The sequence below is a fragment of the Lissotriton helveticus genome, chromosome 7 (genome assembly GCF_964261635.1).
Source record: "Lissotriton helveticus chromosome 7, aLisHel1.1, whole genome shotgun sequence".
Lineage (NCBI taxonomy): Eukaryota > Metazoa > Chordata > Amphibia > Caudata > Salamandridae > Lissotriton > Lissotriton helveticus.
The window spans coordinates 701,664,646-701,688,014 of NC_136068.1; positions in this window are offsets into that span (position 1 = coordinate 701,664,646).

Below are 23,369 nucleotides of genomic sequence, written 5' to 3' on the forward strand. Positions count from 1 at the left end.
AATGACTATTTTGTGAATTGATTCTAAAATCAACACCAATTCATGAAATAAAAACCCATGGTATTAATAAACATAATAAAAAAATAATTACCCAGTGTTACCATATTCACTGGCCTACTGGCTGCACAATCATAAGCAACAAAGGGCAGATTTTGGTTGACTTTGACCCTCAAGGAACTAGACTGGACCAAGAGTCCAGTCTAGTCCTGCAGAGACCCAAGTCTTCAGCCACCTCATAATATATTGTGTGGGGATGCCCCTTCAGTGCCCTCTGGGACTCCAATTATCCAGATATTATTGCACTGAGATCGGCAACCAGTGTCCTCCACCTGGGCCTCTGGCTGATCTACCACTTTCTGAAGTCCTGGATTTTTTTTCTGGAAGCTGCAAATGCAGTCCTCAGACCCAGAAATTCATTCCTCAGCCGCCACATCCATATTCACTCAGTTGAGAAGATCCTGTTGAAGCATGGGGATCTCAACACTGAGATACCCGATCATTCCCTCCACGGAAGACCAAGATTCGTGAATTGCGTCAAGAGTGGAAGCAGAAAGTTCAGAGATAGGATCAGTGTGGGGGGTGGTCCATTGCTGAGGCGGGAGTCCCTCTAGGTCCGGTATTGCACACATGAATCTTTCAATTCTGCCCTCGGTCTGTTGGGTAGTAGCTTATTTCTCCTCATAATGCCGTATTGGGTACCCTGGGCAATTTCAGAGCTAGAGATCAGTCCTCAGTGGGGCCCCAAAGGCAGGCCTTGATAGGCACAAGTGGTGGTGTTACTTGTTTCCTTCAGGGGGGATAACTCTGTGCTCAGGCCCTCCTTGAGTCAATGACACAAAGGCTCCAAAAAAACCAAGCCCCGGAGGGGCCAGGTCAGTGCCCTGCCACAGGGTACCCACAGCAGGTTAAAAATCACACCCAGTGGTTGGTCTCCACCCACACACTTTTAGTGCCCTGGGTCTGCCTCAACGCAGGAGCTGTGAGAGATGACTCAGAGGAGGGAAGGGAGAAAGGAAGAACTACGCCCACCTGTACAAGGGGAGTTTTATGTTGGGGGGTCATCTTCACTGCTCTTGCTGTCCCTATTGTTCCCCTTGCATCAATGCGTTTTCTCTCTCACACCACAGGGACCACCAGCTCTCTGCTATGCCCAGCAGTTGTGGCCGGTGCAGGTAAGCAGTAGGGTGGAGGGGAAATTGACAGATGACAGAATAGGGAAAATAAAAATTTGAAAAAAAAGTACAAAAATATTGAAACAAATATCAATGTAACAAATATAGTTGTACAAAATATCGATTTGATTATATATATATCAAAACATATTAAATATATAAAAAATAAAATTAACCTTAATTTTTTTTATTAGATTTAATATACATTTTAATAACTATAACAAATAAATGTAATTTAAAAAATGTAAAGATACGTATATAAAATGTAATATATATATATATATTTACTTTAAAACAATTAATAAACTATTTGTTTTATAATTGCATTTATAAAAATGTATAAATAAATATATTTATATATATATATATATTTTTTTTTTTTGTCAAAGTGAACACTTGAACTTACTACAAGCTGTAATGGAACCGCTGCGGGACTTTGTGTCCCATCATACACTTCAAAATGAACTGCACTATGCAAATGCCCACTGGAGGCGGAGAAAATGCCGGAAATAAAAAGCAACCGGATTAGTATTAGCGAGTGTGTCAAGATTCCCTTTGAGGCCATGAAGAAGGGGCTGTGTCCCTGAAACGCGTCAGCACAAGCACAATAATGAGGTGCAAGGAGGCGGGCTGCTCGAGAAAACCGTATGGTGGGGAGAAGTCAAGTGCTCTCCTATGTGCAAGGGCACATTGGTTTCATTATATATATATACAACAAGAAATCTGCATGAGGGAGGCCCTAGAAAGGTTTCGCAGGAGAGGCTATACTACATCTACTCTCAACAAAGCTCTCAATAAGGTCACAACAAGAACTAGAGAATCTCTACCAGATCCCCCACCTGTTAACAGTGACTCTGACAATGAAACTGACGGGGAGGAAGAAGTTAGTAGTACACCCAGACTCATTCTCACATTCAACAACCAGCATCGCCAAATTCAATAAATCATCAACAAAAATTGGCCGTATGTTCTGACAGATGCAGTCATGGCCCCTGAAGTGCCCAATATTCCAACTATTACATACCGTAGAGGCACTTCGATGAGGTCTCAGTTAGTGCGCAGCAACCCTGAAAACATCAAAACCAGTAAAAGTACCTGGTTACAGCTTAGAGAGGGTTTCTACAAATGCACATCGTATCGTGTAGGCCTGCAAATTTGGGGTTACTACTACTAAATACAAAAGCCCCTTCAGTCCACATGAATCCAAAATACAAGGGTATTTTAACTGCAAAACCGAGTTTGCCATGTATGTCCTGACATGCACTTGTGGCCTCAGATACGTAGGCAGCACAAAAACTACAAGTGCATGTCAGGATACTCCAACACCTCCGGGCAATAGTGAACGGCTTACCCGGTGGCTAGACATTTTAAAGCTGTTCACAACAACGATCTGAAACACTTGGAATACTTTGTTATTGCGGCTGTCTCTGAATATCCTAGGGGAGGCAACCGTGAAAAATCACTTAGACAACTGGAATCCAAGTTTATTTTAGAACTAGACAGCAAACATCCTAAAGGATTGAATAACACGGAGGAGCTACACAATTTTCTCTAGAATACAGTACCTTCTGCCCAAAACTCAACTGCACAAATGTTTAGTCCATCTATTAATGCATCCAAACTGAAATCTTACTGTTTCCTCTAGCCCCCCCAAATAACCTGTTTTTAAATTATTTTAATATATACATTGCATTTTTAATGTATATATCTTTTAACACATCCTTTTTCCCCTCTAAAATCTTTTTGCACATTTAGTAATTTTGCACATTCATATTGCACTATTTCTTGAAACTCAATAGGCAGCTGCTATAAACATTATGCCTGACATACTTATCTGCACATTTGGTTAGAACGTTATCCACATCGATTAACTTTAAGATTGCTGCAAGGAGATACTGTTTTGCTGTCACCCCAATGAATTAAAGGTCGTACCTACGCTGTTGTGTGGAGCCTCAATTGCAGAGCAGCTTCATATGGATTATATAGCGGCCCGCCTGGGTCGCGACAGTACAAATAACAAGTGGTCCGAGTTACCATATAACTAATGTAATAAATCCGTATTATACCACATAGAAATTCACCATATAAACATTTGTCATGGATTTACACACATTTATCGAAAGAGATCATGAAAATTGCATTTATTTGTGCAATATTGGTATTTGCGCAATATTGATATTTGCGTACATAAATCAGCCTATTGTATCCAATGTTTCAAAAAACAAAACTTAAATGCAATTGTTAAATCATTACATTCAGAGTGCTCTCGGTGAGGAGGGGAGGGGGAGTGTGGAGGTAGTGAAGGACCGGATAAAGGTGGTGTGACTTTTTTCAAGATATCACGTTAAAATCAAAACACGCCTTTACAAGAAATGTATAAAGGTTCCAGATTAGCATCACACATAGGTCAAATTAATAGTTTTCTTTATGTCCTATGGTGTGTTCAGATGGCGTAGTCTACGTTTCGACCCCCGATGTACGCTAGAAGGGTAATTATTACCTCATGTTGGGGTCTTCATCAGGACAGTGGTATGGAGAGCCTATAAGAATAATGCGGAGGCTGTAGTTAAATAAAAAATGGTGAACAGACTAAGTGGCAATAGACTGGCAGGAATGAATTACATACATCAATAGACGGTCGGCATCTGTACCGTCTTGGCGTGGGCCTGGGCGGGCTCCCATTAATTCTGTTAATAAATAATGGATGGAGAATATGTTTCAGTGGGTTAAGTGGCTGTGTTGCCAAAGAGAATGATTAGAATGGAGTGGGGAACTTACTTGAACTCCGTTCCTTACTGGCGTCGGAGCATCGTGTCAGGCATAAGTCCTGGTATTTTCAAAAAGGGTTGACGCACTGTAATTGGAAAAGTTACCAGAAAACGCAGTTTAGGAAAAATATACCTCTAGAGTATACCATTTTAAGGCAAAACATTTATGGGCGATGGACAATTCTGAAAGGGGCATACTGGTCCCATGGTTTCCGAGTGGACATTAACATATAGTGGCAATGCTCGTGAAACATATTAAGATTGCATTTTATACACGAACGCCGCGTGAGATTAAAAGCGGGACTCTGGTGTGTTTGTAAAATCCCTATGGATGGTCAGGCAGGGTACTATGCACGATTCCCTATTTTTTGTGCAATCACTTACTTAAGCGTGGTTAGGGCCGAGAGTGCTCCTAGCTTGCTCGGTGTTCAAGGTGCAGCTGCTGAGTGCTGGTGCGGGAAAAGGATCGTCAGTGTGGGCCAATCGCGTTCGACCTCTTAGGACGTACTCTAGCACCGCGCGAAGCGTGAGCAGGGGAGCGTCAGGAAAGTGGTGAAGAACTTACTAAGGGTTAAGGGAGTGTATCAAAGCATTCGTATGCCTCATCAATGGTTGATCAAGAACCAATGACAGCCTGGGTCGTGAGACGAGCGGATCATGCATGCTGTTCGAAGAAATATTATGTTATGTTATGTTAAACAATTTATATAGCGCTACAGCTACCCCAGTAAGGGGGTGTCCCGGCGCTGACCAAGAGAGTATAAAGGACCGCTACCACAATGACCAGCTCACCACCTAATCCCTAGGAAAAAGGTAGGTCTTAATCAACTTCCTAAAAGGTAAGTAGCTGCTAATACCTCGGATATTATCTGGCAATGAGTTCCACAATTTAGCTGCCTTCAGTCTAAAGGCTCTACCTCCAGCCCTGATTTTCTTTATCCGAGGAACCAACAGCAAATTTTGGCCAGAGGATCGAAGCTGGCGTGTGGGCTCATGGGGTGTGACTAGATCTTTCAAAATCTCAGGTGAAGCCAGCCTCCACGCTTTAAAAACCAAACAGAGGGCCTGAAACTCAATGCGCCTCTGCATGGGAAGCCAATGTAAACGCCGCAAGGCACTCCTGGCTGAACTGGACCTCTGTAATCTCAGGAGTGTTTTAGCAGCCAGGTTCTGAACCCTCTGGCGCCGATTGATCTCTGACTTATTGGCTCCCAGGTACAGAACCGAGCCATAGTCCAGGCGTGACAAGATTGTCGCCTGAACATTAGTTTGACACGTAGAAGCATCGAAAAATCTAAAAATAGGCTTAAGCTTCCGCAATAACCCAAAAGAAGTTCCTGCCACTTTCTTTGTTTGGATTTGAAAGCTAAGAGCCTCATCCAGCCAAACCCCTAAATTCTTCACCACAGTCTTAGGGGTGGGGGCGGGACCAAGATTAGTAGACCACCAAAGATCACTCCAAGAGCCCCTATCTTTGCCCACTATCAGAACCTCTGTTTTGGATGCATTTAATTGCAGACAATTGGCTGACAGCCAATCCACCACTGAGGCGAGACTGTTTTGAAAGTATGCTGCCGCTGAGGCCGTATCACAGCCATTGGTGATAGAGAGGGCTACCACCAGCTGCGTATCGTCTGCATACGAAACCAAGGTAAGATTTTTACTCCTCGCTAGCAATACCAATGGCATAATATATATATTAAAGAGCAGGGGACTCAAGGTAGAGCCCTGCGGCACACCTTGGCCGACCTTGAAGATGTTAGAGGAAAAAGGGGGCACATACACTTGGAATGTCCGCTCTTCCAAAAATGAGGTCAACCAACTCAGCGCCAAACCCTGGATCTTAACTTCCTCCAGACGTCGCAAAAGGATAGAATGGGACACTGTGTCGAAGGCGGCACTCAAATCCAACAATATTAGTGCAGATGTCGTGCCGCCATCGAGGGCCGCCCAAAGGTGTTCAGTCACAGCCAATAGCGCAGACTCTGTGCTATGGCCAGGACGAAATTCATTTTGCGACGGGTCAAGGATGTTATTGGTAGAAAGGAATTCGGAAAGAGTGACGCTGACATGTGCCTCCAAGATCTTAGCTGAGTGCAATGATACAGCGAGACCGTTCCTTGGGATCATATGGACAGCAGAGCGGGGGTCAACTTTGTCAGCAAACCTACTAAGAGGCTTTTAATTGAAAGGAGGTATGGAAGCAGTCTACTAAAGCTTCAAATTACTACAACCACAATGCAAAGTAGCCACTCCCACTATGGTGATTAGTGATTGAAAAGCGCTGTGAGTACGGCGCTCAATTTAGAGCTTCCCTCCGGTGAAATCCAGTGAACAAGGGCGGAACAAGCCTGAAACGCGTATGGAACTTTAAGATTGCTGCGAGGAGATACTGTTTTGCTGTCACCCCAATGAATAAAAGGTCGTACCTACGCTGTTGTGTGGAGCCTCAATTGCAGGGCAGCTTCATATGGAATATATATATATATATATATATATATATATATATATATATATATATATATATACACACCAATAACATAAAATCTAATACAAAAAACATTATATTATAATTTACAAACAATAAACTATTTAAAATTCTTTCAAAATAAATTTTCAACTTCAGGGAATGCAACAGTAGATAAAGTGTTGGATAGCGGAGGGGTAAAAATTACTATTCCCACTCCAGTGAGTGCAACAGTAGGTAAAGTGTTTGATAGAGGAGTGGTAAAAATTACTATTCCCACTCCAGTGAGTGCAACAGTAGGGAAAGTGCTGGATAGCGGAGGGGTAAAAACTCACTATTCCCACTCCAAAGAATGTAACAGTAGGGAAAGTGTTGGATAGCGGAAGGGTAAAAATGACTATTCCCACTCCGTTGAGTTCAACAATAGGGAAAGTGTTTGATAGCGGAGTGGTAAAAATTACTATTCCCACTTCAGTGAGTGCAACAGTAGGGAAAGTGTTGGATAGCAGAGGGGAAAAATTACTATTCCCACTCCAATGAGTGCAGCAGTAGGGAAAGTACTGAATACCATAGTAAAAAAAAATACTATTCACACTGAAAAACTTTAAAAAATATTTATATTAAAAAATCAAAAATAGAATAAAGATGTATAATCGATATTTTAAAAAAGATTCAATGTTTTAAACATATAAAAAGAACACATATAACAATAGTAATTACTTATAACAAAAGCTTACAAATACTATGTATAATAAAATAAGATGTACGTTTACCAATAAATATTTATTTTAAAATACAAAATATTTACAAAAAAAGATTAATTACAAAATAAATGTCTTTGTTTAATTTCCTAACCTATAACACCACACCAATAATAAAACACTTCACATTTCTTAATTAAATGTATTAACATATTTTACATGATTATAAAAAAAAATTCTTACTAATAAAAAAATTATAAACATTGATCTACTAAACACAATTTAACACTATAATTTGCACACTACAAACTAAATTAAACTATTAAATAATAAAAGACATTTAAAACATTGTAAAATTACAATCAATTACTATTAACAATTAGTAATTAAATTATTTAATTGCATTTATTATCCACCCTATACCCCTTTTAAAAATAAATATAACAAAACATATTACCCAACATATTTATCTATTAATTAACATTATTTACCAACTATATATTAATTAAACACAAATTACTTCCCACTATTTACACCTCTAAAAATCACAGCACACACCTAAAATTTATTACACAATTACCATAATTAATTAACAATTAATTAATTAAAATAATTAATTAACAGTCAATTATTAATTCACAAATTAAAAATAAATTACTTCCAACCATTTACACCTACAAACACCACAACAGACACCTAAAATTAATTAGAAAAAATACCATAATTAATTAACAATTAATTACATTTTATTAACACCCAATTATTAATTCATAAATTAAAATTAAATTACTTCCAACCATTTATACCTACAAACACCACAACACACACCTAAAGATATTTACATAATTATCATAAATAATTAATAATTAATTAAAATTAATTAACAACCAAATAATAATTAATTAATAATAGATTCGTTTACGTATCCAACACTATAAAATATAAATAAAACAAATATTAATAAATAAAAATGAATTAATAAATGTAAAATGATCATTATGATGGCGGGCGGACATCAGTCTGCCCGCCAACATAACGGAGATGGGACTGACTGCCAGACGTGCGTCAGTCCCACCGGCCCAATTAGGATGCGCCGCCATACTGGCAGGCGCATCCTGCCCTTTTACCATTGCAAATGGTGCTGCTGGCTGCAGCACCGTACGCAAAGGTAAAAGGGCATGCACAGCATTTAGCTGCACCACATGGCAGGCACCACGCAGTGCCTGCCACCTGGTGCGGGGAACTGCAGGGGAAGTCAACCCCCCCACCTCCCCCTGGGGCATGCAATGGCCCCCCAAAGCCAATCCCTGTCAGCCCAATGCCACAATGGAAAGGCCTGTTACCCTCCCACATCATAATATGGCTGGCGATGCCTGCTAGGCACGGCCGTCATATTACTGGCCCAGCTCCGCCCAGCCGGCAATTGTAATGATTGCTGACCGGTGGAAAAGCAGCGGACGGACTTTGCATCTGCCGCAACACCCACCGCCATCATAATTTGGTGGGGGATTTCTTGTTACGATGGCGTAACGGTCCCCACCACCGGCTCGGCAGTGGCGATCGTTACGCCATCATAATGAGCCCCTAAATTACTTCCCACCCTATCCCCCTATAAACTCTCAACCCACTAAGAAACTAAAAGCGCAAAATTCATATAAAAAATATTAATACTTTTAATATAATTTAATTACTTCTCACCCTATTTCCCTATAAACCCACAACTCGCTAAAGAACTAAAAACGCAAAATTAAAAGATTTTTTTTCATAACTACAAAAATTTAACACATATATTAAAAATACAAACAATTCTTATACACAAAAACACACATCACATGCATATAAAATACACACTAAAATACATATCAATAATAAAAAACAATATTTTTAACAACTATGGGGCCGATTCCGATCTCGGTCGGTAGGGCACCGAATTGGGTTCGGCATTAGGGCATCCGATTTGGAGGCTGCATTTCCGTCCGAGTCGTACACGGGTCGAAGTACGATGCGAACAAGCACGAAAACTCTGTCTGAATAGTTTCCGGGTCTGAACCTCTTCGTACGACTCGGTCACAAGCATACCGAGGCGCGCAATGGAGACTTTTCACGACCGAGCTAGTTCAAGGATCGATTCGGACAGACGGAGTGAGTCGGAGTGTCCGGCTCACAATAGATCCCGGATTTGGACTTCAGGGGTCCGCGTCGGACCCCCTGTTATCCGCAGCTTTACGACTCGGACACAGGGGGAGACCCATGGGTCTCCACAACACAGGCATGTACGGCGCAGATGGTACCGACGGATTCCCACTGTAGGGGGCACACTTGTCCGCTACGTACCCATTCTGTCAATGGGAGCCCATGTACGCGTCATATGACCGGCTCCCATTGACTTCTATGGGAGCCCGACCGAACCGAGTCCGGCAGCATAGGGCTGCATCGTACTCAGTCGGTCGGACTGCAGGACTCTGACTCGGTCGGAAAACACTCCGGAGCCGGCTAGGTCGGAGAGCTTTCCGACCCAGATCGGAATCGGCCCCTATATTTTTGCTAACCATATTAAACACTTTGATGTTTTTAACATTGGTATTACTTACATGAATTTGATATTCTTAGCCTTGATATTCGGGCTGTCGATATTTCTGACCCACGATATTTCCAACTCGATATTTGTGCAACTCAACGTTTTGTACTCGATATCCTGTCTCTACACCGCACAGGTTGCGACTGATGCCCAGCGCTATGCAGGGCCACAAACGTGCAGACTGATGCCTCCTTGTCTTTCAGCCGTGGGGGTCCGAAGCATGCTTCCTGTGCTCTCTTACGCTGGTCTTCCTCACACTCCTCCTCTGCCACAGGCAGGCCACTCTATCCAGCAGGGCCCACCCTGCTAACATAGATTTGTTACCGCTTTACTCGGTGCGAACCCACAGCATTCCGCCGAGGGCCCTAGGTGTCTTAGCAGTTTGATCCTTACCACCGTCCGTTCCTTTTGGGCCAGCCAGCGGTTGGAACAGTAAGTCCTCACTCACTGCACACTGCACCAGCACTCGAATGCAGGATCTGTGGACAGATGATTAGTGGATTAAGATGGGGTAAGGTGGCCACCTCAGCAGCAAACGAACACCATCTTCAGTGGCTTAGACACTCTCCCTATGCAATTTTAGCATCCTTTTTAAATTTCAGTACATTTCATTATGGTGCTTAGCTGGTGCAAATTGAAAGACTTTAGTACATCAGACCTTATTTAGGCCCAAACCAAACCTAAAATTACCCCACTGCTAGGGCTAAACCCTCACCCACTAATCAGTCTACCACAGGAGTGAAGGGTAATAGAGATGGGCAAGCCGTCCTATTAAGGGCAGGACTACCATCATTCATTTTTCCTGTCCATGTCCATGATGGATGCAAAAGACATTTAAGTTTTGTTCAGGGAAAAACTCCTGCTTTAGTAGTGTGTTTGCTACAGAGGGGAGAGGTGTGGCGCCGCGGCCAGGGCGACTGACGCTGGAATCTGGGGACCACGGTTCGATCCCCGGCTCCGGCGGCAGGTTAGCCCAGCACCATGTGACTCTGGGCAATAGCTCGCTTAATCTTCCCGACAGCCCCCAGCGCCTAGAGACCCTTACGGGTGATTGTGCGCTTTACAAATGTGGACTTTACTTTACAAACAAAAAGGTAATGCTCTAAAAATGTCTTTATTGAGAGGGTGCTGCCATGGTGGCAGCTTGCTTCACAGCAGAGAGATGCCAGCCTATCCGTAAATACAACTCAATGCCCTCTGCAAGGCTGGTGAGGGTCATGACCTACTCCTCACCAACAGGGCGCAGCCCCACACCTAATAAAATCGTTAGGGGGATATTCTCAAGAAGGTGTGATAACCATTGCAAAATTAGCTTAAAGCAACTTTCAACATCACAGTCTAGCGCAGGAAAATAACGTCATGTTAACTAAGTATTCACAACACAGAGGCACTATGAGATAAGCCCACGACAATGCGTCAAATGTCCGCGATGAAGTAAATGCGATGCCGCAAAAAGGCGAAACACGAACGCAAAAAAGTTGCGATGAGGCCAATTGCGATACAAACAGCAGCGAAAACCAGTGACAGGACTGCAACACCCCGGCATCAGGCGGGAAAATGCACTATAAAAGCAACAAAAAGAACACACCAAAAACAATTCAAAGTGCGTAGCAACATGGATGCACCCTGACCGCATGCAGAGGTCAACACGAACCCCAAAAGCCCCACAGACCACCAACAAGGAACAACGGGGTCGGGGAAAGCCAAGGAGAAGAGGAAGTGGAAGACGGGGTGCAGTCCGTAGGCAAACCAGATCAGCGTCACGGAGGTGACAGAACACTACTATCAACTGACCCATAATTAGACTACCGTGAAAGCAGTTGGAGTGTCGAGGAGGTCAATGGAGGACGACAAGAGGAGCTGGCATTATGTGAAAACTAAACCAAGCACAAACCTGCTGCCAACAGGAAGGCAGCAACAGCGACAGGAGGTGGGAGTCCAGTGCCACTGGAGGAAACGGAGGCCACAGTCATCAGTGTGAAGATGGTGCAAGGAGTTGGGAGTCCAGATACAGCTCGAGAGGACCTGACACAACAGCAACAGGGTGAGTAACGACCAGGGACTGGGGGGACAGGGGATGATGGGCACAATGGCACACATACACAATGTTGTGTAGCACACTGCACACCCACAATGGATCATGTCCCTGATCCCCATGACACACTGCAGCACAAACACATAGCAATAACAGCACATCCACATTGACGACAATGTGGTACAATGTGCAACCCCGACACTGCAGAACAGAGGACACAACTGGCTCTGCACATGCACAGAAACATGCCAACTACATCTAAGAGAGCAGGAAACTGTGAGATGGAAATGTACACATACAATCTCACATCTGTCATGTAGTTCAAATGTCCACTGTCCCGCATCAAAATCAAGCACCTCCCAAACAGTCACATTGTACATTGACATGAAGTCTGCATGTAAACAAGAACAATGCACCAACATACATGTCAACACAATGTCAACTTGCATCTCCTCTTCACATTGCCGAGGGATAAACAACACCTCCAGCAGAGCAGAGCAGACAACTCATCAGTGATACCGGAGAGGACCACCACACCTTCGACACCGACGCCCTACAACAGCTCATGGACATCTCTGGCAACCAACCACCATGGCAGCCAAGCTACATAGAGGAGAACCCAGCCCCTGCACAGACCACACAGCAGGAAGCACCCGCAAGCATGGCTGGCTCCCAACACTTCACCGAACCACACATGCCATTCCAATGCCAGGTGTCAGAATGTCAAAAAGACGTTGTCAAACAGGTGCGGGTGGGGTCCGAAGCCATGGAAGACAAATTAGATCACATACTTGGGTGTCTAATACCCTTGAGGGACCACCTACACCCCCACAAAGGAGACCCACACTGCTACAGAGACACATGCGTTTGCACATTTCCAGTACAGAACCACTCCCAGAGACACGCAATTACCATTCACACAGCCACGCTGGACTTGCGTAAGACGGCCGACTCCACTCCGCTCACGCATATGGGGGGACGTAACAAGCTACATTTCCATGATCTTCCCCATTGGCTGGGATGACATGGTTGTGTCCACTGTCCACTACACTCCAAACACCAGCGGTGTATGTTGACATGGATATGTGTATGGTCTGCACACTGCAGTCTGGCCCTCACATCCACGCCACACTTGGCATTGTGTACATTTTCATTCAGTGGTCACTTGCCTCCTTTTCACATGCCTGGTCCCCACCTCTTCTATTGTGTGGCTGGGGTTCCATGCCAATGATGGCTTATGTACATGGCTGGCCCAGGTTCCCACAGTAAGTTATGCTGTTGTGTCTGGTGGCTGGACATGTTGTTTGGCATGTTGTGGCATTCCCAGTGTTGTGAGTTGCATGATTGTGGAGTTGAGGTCTGTGGTGTGGTCTTTTGGTACTTGCCAGCGAGCAGTGCATTTCCGTGGGTGCCATCCTGATAGCACTGATGGATGATGGAGTGTCGGAAGATGTAGGAATCATGCACACTGCCTGGGTGGTTGGCATCAACGTTGGTGGAGATTCCCCGGTAGTCCATTATTGCCTGCACATTGATGGAATACGTGCGCTTTCTGTTGCGGTTATTATGTGCAGTGCTGCCAGGGGGCACAAGTATGACATGAGGGCAATCAATTGCCCCATAACATGTGCGGGAAGGCAGCTATGGCGTTGATGCCTTGCTTGGTCTCCGGCTGTCCCTGCTCAGTGTGGGGGAAGTATAAATAGTGGGGTACCAAGCTGATGGTGTCATCCATGACCGTTGTGAGAGACTTGGATTGGGCTGGCTGTGTGACTCCTCCGACTCAGGCGGTTGTTGGTTGAAGGGTACCAGAGGCCAACACGTGCAGCACAGCCAGCAGCTTTGTCTGAGTGACGCAGTGAAATCTATAAGATTTCACTGCGCCACTTCTAGGACACAAATGCGTCAATTTCTTACGCCTGCCTCACAGCAGGCGTAAGACTGACGCAGGCCCTTTCACATGGGGCTTGCCCCATGTGAAAGGACACATTGCTGGAGTTGCGTCACTTTTGTGACACACTCCAGCAATGCGTCACTTTTGCGCCGTACAGATACGTCAGAAATACTGAGGTATCTGTAACTCCTTGCACCATGATGCGTCATACTGTAAATATGACGCAACATTGGTCTCGCAAGGAGGGTGCAGTGAAAAGTGACGCATCGCTGTTTTCACGCAGCGATGCGTCACTTTTCATAAATGAGGCCCCTTGAATTTAAAGGGGATACCTGTCTAGTAAATGCCGGGGCTCTTTGTGCAATAAGCATTACAATCTGCATGTTATACCCTGTTTCTAGGTCAAAACATGTAACAGGCAATACTTATCACACATAAAATCTGAACACATTAGTTGGGTGTTCATTAGGTGCATAAACTTCAGATACCAGGCCACTTGTAATGATGGTCAATTGGGGTGATTGTCAGCTTCTTGGAATGATTTGGGTCTGTTTCATGAAAAGGTGATCTGTCTCTTCTCTGAGCTGAGCACCTGTGTTCATTGGTTTGCAGTGTATAAAGTTCATACATATACATTGCTCTGAGTTGTTGCATGAACTGCAGACAGTAGAAGTCAGAAACCGTCATTGCTCACTGTTTAGGTCTTGTGATGTCTGCAGTTCATGCATTAACACAGAGAAATTTGGAGTTATATTTATGAACTTTAAACACTGCAAACACATACAAATTGATGATCGGCTCTTTATTGGGTCACTGCATCTATAGGTTTTGTTCATGTGGTGGTTTTGAGTGATCTACATCTTTGATTTGTTGCAACTATTGGACGATCACAACAACTGTTCACCGTCCTTGATGGAACTATCAGCGTTGTTTGGCATCACTGAGAGTCAGGGTTATTGGTATCAATCCCCATGTAGCATGCCATTGCATTCTAAGTGATAGAATTTAGATTAGCTATTCAAACGTTTGAACATTATGTAAACATTAGTAATGCTGGTAACAACAATATATCAAATATGATGATTTTGTATCAGACAACTCTCAGCTACTTTAAAAATTAAAAAGAGGTGTTCTAATCCAATGGCTGGAAAGGTAATAAGGAGGGCAGGGTGAAGAAGCGAGAAAGATAGTAGATATCAGAATTAGGTTTTAAAAAATCCAAGTCAATATTGGCACAGACAAAGCTGAGGAGGAAGATCTCCCTCAATATATGAAATTGAAAGAAAGAAGCACATTTGTTTGGACAATTTTTTCAACGACAGACCAGAGATAATGGGATGTTGGATCAAGTCGAATTTGGATCTTATCTGTACAGTTCTAAGAATGTTATTGTAGAAGATGTGCAGATTTTTCTATATGTTATTTAATATCTTTCAGTCGTTATTGTTCCTTGCAAGGACCATTTCTGTTTGTGGATTGAACATTTTAATCTTGTCTACTATAGGTGATTCTCTTCTCCCCAGGATTGGAGGGCTGCAAGCGATAATGTCTCAAAAAGGACGGTTGACTGTAGGTGATGCTGAAAAGGAATGAGTAGGGTTGCTTTGGTGCACTGATTCTGATAGGGAGTTGTAAAAGAAGTATTTTAAGTATCTACAATACTTTCAGTGTCATACACTCATATAGTTCCAAGAATGTACTAATGTGGAGACAGATTAGAAACATGTGGTGTAAACAGACTTGCTGAAATGTTAAGCCACCTTTGGTAGGCTAACTCAGTTATCCATTCTTCCAACGTGAGTAACCCAAGTACCATTAAATTCAGAAATTGAAACGCTTGGTAAATATAGCGCTAGGAAATGAGAGAAGCGTAGTATGAAGTACTGCGTAAAAACGAGTACAGATAGAAAAACATGCTATCATACATAGAGCAGCCATAAAAAGTTTCTCTGGATGTCTCATTGGTATATCGGCACTGTGGGCAATAAAGAACAAGGAGTGGGTGAAGCCAGCAGCTTTAAATACTTTAAGTGGCCTGTCTGATATTGTTTTTTTATGTTTTCTTTGGTAGATTGATGTCAGGTAGGGATTGCCATTAAATCCTGCTTTATGTTTATTGTTCAGACCAATTTTTAAATCTATTGTTTAGTAATATACAAACTGTTTTATATTTTGATACTGAATTATATTAAACTGATAAAGCCTTTATTTGCTAGGAGATACTGGGCTTTAAGATCGATGAATAGTTGCATCCCTGCATTAGTGTAGATTGCATTATTTCAGTTACATATTGTTTGCCAGTTAGACCAATTTTGTGGAACTTGTTGCACCAAAGGCGTTGGGAAGCTACCTTTTGCGGATGACTGGCCATATCTTAAAGGTGAGATTATAAACTTTCTTTGATTGATTCTCTAATGGTTAAGATATAATAATTTAGTAATAAATCAGTCAATGATAAAAATAGTTTATAATTTGTTTAATTTCTCTTGCTCTTGTCTGAACTACCACCTTGTTATGCTGAGGGGGGTCTTTAACCTTTTGAAATATTGAGTTGCACTAGAATTGGATTGGATTTGTGCGGATTGATTTTATTGTATTGGATAGGATTGGATTGGATTTGATTGCTTGGTGTTCAGATCAGTATATTCTGATTTAAGTGAGTGGCGAGCCAGTGTAATAGCTGTTATAGTCTAAAGGTTGTATAGAGTATTTGGAAATTAGCTTCTCTATTAGCAGTTGAACTTTGCAGGTTTTACTGCATATATGGGACTCAATGTAATAAAATGGTGGGATAACTTGATGGAAACATTTGTCATTGTTGCCTTGAACGTTCAAAAAAATTGAGTAAACATTTTGTTTAACAGTATGCTGAATATTTTTGCCTAACATGATAACTAAGTATGTTCTTATATATGTATGTCTGTATGTATGTTTGTATGCAGTATTTGTTCAGTGTGAACCTAGCCAAAAGGCAGAGGAAACTGTACAGTGTCAGAGGCAAAGACAGAGTCAAGAAAGAGGTAGCTTGGCTCTGGGTACACACATGGGTTGAGTATGTAGTGTGATTCAAAAAGGTATGTATTCAGCTCTTTCCTAAATTGGAGGAGAAATGGGGTGATCCTGATTGATACATAGATATTTTTCCATATAATGGATGTATAGATTGAGAAGGATTGTCACCTTGTTTTTTTCATTTTTATACTTCTTGGTCTCCTGTTCTGACTGCTCACATGTTGAGACCCACTGGAGATGGTTAGCTAGCCAGCCAGACATGCCAGGTTGCCGGTCCTGACCTCTTTATAAATGATATAACTAGTTTGGAAGATGGTGCGGGCTGGCATGGAGATCCAGTGGAATTCCATCAGTACTTCTAAATATATAGAAATAGTTGCATGTTACAAAACCACAGACTTAACAAAATGATGTGAACAATGCATTTGAAGCAGAGTTTAATGGGAATTAATACCTGACATTAATCTACCAAAGGAAATATGGATAACAGCATGGGGAAGGCTAGAGAATTCAGAGCTGCTGGTGTCCTCTGCTCCTTGTTCTTTTTACCTACTGGCTAATGTAGCACCCAGATAACATTTTAAGGCTTCTCTATAGTGTACTAACATGTTTTTATTCCCCTATTTCTTTTTTCACAGTTCGTCATACTAATCTTCTGCTGTTTATTACTATTTCTGAATTTAATGGTACTCAATTTACTGACATTGGAAGAATGGCTATCTAAATTATTCTAAATTCACTTTCTGAAATGTGTCTTAACTTTCTCAGCAAGTGCATTCAGAATACATTTTTCTAGTCTGTCTAAAAGTAAAACAATTTTGTATTTATATGATTGTGTGACCCAAAACATGTAAATACGTAGGGCCTGATTACTAGTTTGGTGGTCTTACTGCTGTACTGCCATGGCAGCGGTCCCAAGAAGACCGCTCTGGCAGCCATCACCCGCCCACAGTATTACGATGTCACCCCTGGTACTGCTGCTGTGTTTCTGATGGTGGTGAATGTGTTTTTACATATGTGTTGATGCATGTGTGGATACTTTGACTGCTCAAGTGTGGAATGTACACATATGCATGACACGTGAAAAAATACCTACTACCAGTACTTTCTCATTGCTGGAGTCTGGACCATATGTGCCCAGTCCAGTGTATGGATAAATAGTACACAACTGACTTACCTGGATTTCGGCACCAACAGTGTAATTTTCTTTGGGGTCAAGAAGCTGCTGTGATGGAAGGACCTGGAGGAAGGGTTCCACTTGGAAGACTGAAGGAGAGAAAAGGAAATAGGTGAGTATGCACCCCAAATTCTTCGATCCCAACGACTTGAAGCAGGCCATCCTCCCATCATGGTTGGCTCGTTGGTAAGCCAGCTCATGATTCCGGCAGTGGTGAACTTCTCTGTATCGCCCTCTGACAGCTGATTTCCCTCTACCGACGCCGCAGTGGTTTGCCAATGGCTGGCAGTGTCAGCGGTGCTCCGTCAATCTTTCGTTCTGAAAACAGACACTATCATAATACAGTAGATAGCCCGCCTATTCGACTGGCAGTGAATCTGACACCCATGCTATGGCAGTCTAAAGACCGCTGAACTCGTAATCAGGCCCTAAGATACTTAAATGTACTTTTTTTTTTAAAGCATATCTATCAGAATCAAATGCACCAAAGCAACTCTCCTCATTTCTTTTAAACATTTTCACATACAGACTACAGCCCTATTTTAGATGTTATACTTTACAGTCCTCTAATCCTGTAAAGGAGGGGATTACCTGACAGTGGGTCAAAATTAATATGTTCAGTCCATAAACAGAAATGTCTCTTGCAAGAAACAATAACGGCTGAGACATTTAACAGCATTAGAAAGATCTGCAAATCTTCTTCTCTAATAACATCCTCGGAACTGTGTAACAAAGAAAAAGAATTGATAACATTAACTCCTCACCATAATCTCTGCCCACATCTGCACAAATGTTGTTCTTTCCTACTATTTCTTATTGTAAGCCAAATATTTCCCTCATCTTTCTCTCCTTTCAAATATCCTCTATCAAACTAGCTTCTGCCTTAATCTAACCTCGTTTTACCTTTTCAGCCACTGTTAAGAACACACTTTTTAAATGATAAAATAACTAAGAGTTGTATGCTATTGATCTAGTTTGATATAATGTTTATGCAACTTTAAGAGCTTTGCATAACTAATTTACATTCTATCTCTGACGATGCAATGGCAAACTACCTGGTGATTCATAACAATGACCATTACTGTCCGTTCCATCAACAAGATTGAACAGTCGTTATGATTGTCCAGCATTTGTAACAAATCAGGAGTGTAGATAACTCAAAAAAGTATTGTCAATGAATCCTATAGGTTCACTGGCCAAGCACACAGTCGGGCACCCGTTTGTATGCATTTGTAGTGTCTAAACCTCATAAATATAACTCTGAATTTCTCTGAGGAAATGCATGAACTGTTGACAGAACGAGTAGGAATCAGTGAGCAATGATTACCTCTCTCTGTGTGTAACTTGTTTTTTCTGCAGTTCATGCATTTACACAGAGGAATCTAGAAGAATATGTATGAACTTTATACACTGTAAATACATAACAACAGGCATTCAGCTCAGTGATGAGACTACACACCTTTTGATGATACTGACCCAAAGCATTCAGAGGCAATCACCTCTATGGCCGTCATCATTATGAGTGGTCTGGTATGAGACCATTAACACACCTGATGAAATACGACAATGATGTGCTCAGATTTTATCAAGTGTGATAATTATTGCCTATTACATGTTTTGTCCATGAAATTGTGCATAAAATGCATGTTCTGATGGGGTGTGGCCAAGATAGCAGCTGCATTAGATGCGCTACCTGTGAGCTCCGTCTTGGGCCCGCCCTCCATTCGGATATACCGGCGCCATCCGGCCTGATATCACCCCATACTGAATGGAGGACCTGTGTCATCTCCAAAGTCTGCTGCTGCCTGGATTAATGGCTCCTATGACTGTGGCTGTGAGGAGAGCGGCCGTGGGATTTGGCAATGTTGGAGTTCCGACCACTTTAGCCCCCCCCCCACCCCCGGGTGCCTTGCTTCCTGCAGCACAGCTGAGTCAGCCGCTGACCTGGCCCACATCCCAATGAGAGGTGTCCTGCACCAAGGTGAAACCCAAGGTGCACTGGGCTATACCCTAGGCATTCGGAGACTGGCCAGGCATCATCACAGCTCACAAGCTGGAAGAGGCCTTAGCCTGTGGGCCTTTACGGTCCCCGCTACATCGAGGGAGGGCTGCCACGCGGAGGCCCACTGATGAAGGCAGTCTACCTGGAGACCTGAGAGGAGAGTGAGACTGGTGGAGCACAGTGCCTCCGGGCAGAGTGGGCTGAAGATGAAGTGTCATATCTGGAGCCCAAAGGGAGCTGCTGGAGCCGTTCATAAATGAGCTGTGTCCTGGGATGACCCCTGAATGTCACGCTACTTGCTACTACGGGATCATCTTGGTGTCCTGTTGTTGGGAGGGTGGCAGAGGTAGGTAGTGAATGACTGACCCTCCTGGTTGGAGTGGGCAGGGATCTTATTTGCACAGAAGGAATGGATTGGAGCCTATTGCGGGCTCTGTGTTGGTGCTCGGAACTGCCTCTCTTTGCCATTTCTGAAATAGCAGGGGCTCAGACCCACTCTTCTCCCTTGGTTACTGTGTGCCCTCTGCCCCATGTCCCCGGGGTGACATTAATACTGCTACCTCTGCACCATAATAAAGTGTTGGGAGCCCTTTGTCCCTGTCCGCGGAGAAATGCACAGCAAGCTGACCATAAAAATTACTGGATCCATCTGGAACCCTTCCGGAAGGACTGTAGTTTTACTGCAGGCTCCTATCACAAGGGAGGTCATGATGGTGAAGCCTAAACCTGCTGCCCCAGTGCCCTGGCAGCACCATGAATATGCTGATCCCCCGATCAGTATCTGGCCACATTGACTCATCTAGAAGCCACCCTACACAGCCACTCCACCCAATTTGAGAAGATGCTACATGCTATCCTGGACACTAAAACCTCATTGAAGACTAAAATAGATCCTGTCTCCCTGGAAGTAAACATGCTCCACGTGGATCATCGGAAGCTGCCAGAGTGGGTGAATGATCCTTACTGACATTCATTAGGCCTACGTTGCTGGACCTCCAGTCACAGCTGTGTGACATGAGGATAGAAGTGTCTTCCCTTTAATGATGGGCTAAAGATACGGAAGGCCACTCGAGGTGCAACAATGTACACTTTTTGGGCTACACCGAATGGTATGAAGGCCCAAACACTGAACTCCTTTTGGAGAACTGGTTGATAAATTTGGTACTGGAAGGTAAAGTGCTGAAATGATATTCTTTGGAGCGAGCGCAACGAATACCTGGCAGACCACCACCCCGGGTGCTCACCTGAGGCCAGTTATTGCCGTCTTCGGAACTATAGAGACAGAAATCTGATAGTGCACCTGTTAAGATCGAAGGGGCTCCGAAGGTTTGAGGGTGATATTATCGCTGCCTATCCGGACTTCAGCACGGAAGTGTAACAATAGCGCAACTCCTACTCTGTGGTTGAGCACTGTCTCTGAGAACTAAACTTGGAATATGCTCTGCTTCACCCTGCAAAGTTTAGGTAGTTGACGGCAAATCCATGAGGTCTTCTCATCTCCAGAGAATGTGATAACATGGCTCAATGCCAAGGGCCTGGCGAACAATACCAATGGCGACCAGGTGACCGGCGAGTGGCTGCCGCCCTGAACCTGGTGCAGGAGGCAGAGAGAGAATGGAAATCACCCCACCCAAGAGCAGGTTACCAGAGAGAAAGCACAGACAGTAGCGGAAGTCCTACACTCGCTCCTCCCTTTTCCTGCTAAAGTCATCGAGAAGATCGTCAACAGACAGCTGACCGCCTTCCTCGAGACGAACGGATCCCTCGACCCCTCGCAGTCCGGCTTCAGAGCCAACCACAGCACCGAGACCGCCCTCATCGCAGCCACCGACGACATCCGGACCCTGCTCGACAAGGGGGAAACAGTGGCCCTCATCCTCCTGGACCTCTCCGCTGCGTTCGACACTGTCTGCCACCGCACCCTAGTTCAGCGCCTCAGCAACATCGGTATCCAAGAGAAGGCACTGGAGTGGATCCTCTCGTTCCTCGCCGGAAGAACACAAAGAGTCCGCCTCCCCCCGTTTCGCTCCGAGGCCACCGAAGTCATCTGCGGCGTCCCGCAAGGATCTTCACTAAGCCCCACCCTCGTCAACGTCTACATGAAACCTCTTGCAGCCATCGCACGCCAGCACAACCTCAACATCATTTCTTACGCCGACGACACCCAGCTGATCCTCTCCCTCACCAGAGACCCCGACACCGCCAGAACCTGCCTACACGAAGGGATGAAAGACGTCGCCTAATGGATGAAGGACAGCCGCCTGAAACTGAATTCGGACAAAATGGAAGTCCTCATCCTGGGATCCTCGCCCTCCGCCTGGGACGACTCCTGGTGGCCCCCAGCCCTGGGCACCGCACCCAAGCCAACGGACCACGCACGCAACCTGGGCTTCATCCTGGACTCCTCTCTCTCGATGACCAGACAAGTCAACGCCGTCTCCTCAACATGCTTCAACACCCTGCGTATGCTTCGCAAGATCTTCCGATGGATCCCGACCGAGACCAGGAAGACTGTCACCCAGGCACTCGTCACCAGCCGACTGGACTACGGAAACGCCCTCTACGCCGGAACCACAGCGAAGCTACAGAAAAGACTCCAGCGCATCCAGAACGCCTCCGCCCGACTCATCCTGGATGTCCCCCGACGCAGCCACATCTCCAGCCACCTGAGGAACCTGCACTGGCTCCCCGTCGACAAGAGGATCACGTTCCGGCTCCTCACCCACGCACACAAGTCTCTCCACGACCTGGGCCCCAAGTACCTCAACGACCGCCTGACCTTCTACACGCCCACCCGTCAGCTACGGTCCACCAGCCTCGCCCTCGCAGCCGTACCACGCATCCGAAGAGCCACCGCCGGAGGAAGATCCTTCTCTTACCTGGCTGCCAAGACATGGAACTCCCTCCCCATCCACCTTCGGCTGACCCAGGACCATCTCGCCTTCAGGAAACAACTCAAGACCTGGCTGTTCGAGCAGTTGCATGCCCCTTCCCCCAAGCGCCTTGAGACCCTCCCGGGTGAGTAGTGCGCTATACAAATGGTATGATTGATTGACTATAGTAAGAACCCTTTGAGGCCCTATGGCTGGGCTGCAAATCAGACACTGGGTCGAACACAGGGGCATCAGGGAACACATCAGAGAGAACTGCCGTGAGCCTAGACTTGACACCCAGATTTGCGAATGATCTCCTTTGATGGAATGAAGGTGTTCTTTGCTATGGATCTATGGACTGGGTTTACTGCATGGAGTGTGCCAAACTAAATGTAGGCTCTTATAGTTGTGAGCCGGGCATTCTGGAATATGCAGCGGGCCCACCAGCCGGAGGACTCAATCTTTTTGTGTGTCATGCCCCAGTTGGTTATTTTTGTTGTGCTTTAAGGAGGGGTGGGGGGTACTTTTGCAGTTTTGGCTGGGGACACATGGCCCTGTTGGTGTGGGATGGGTCGGTTTTGTTATGTTTCTTTCTTCTCTGATATGAATGGTCCTGGCAGATGCAGGTCACATAATCACAGTAGGCAGTTGCAGGGCATTCCCCCCTGCTGCGGTCATATGGGGGCGATG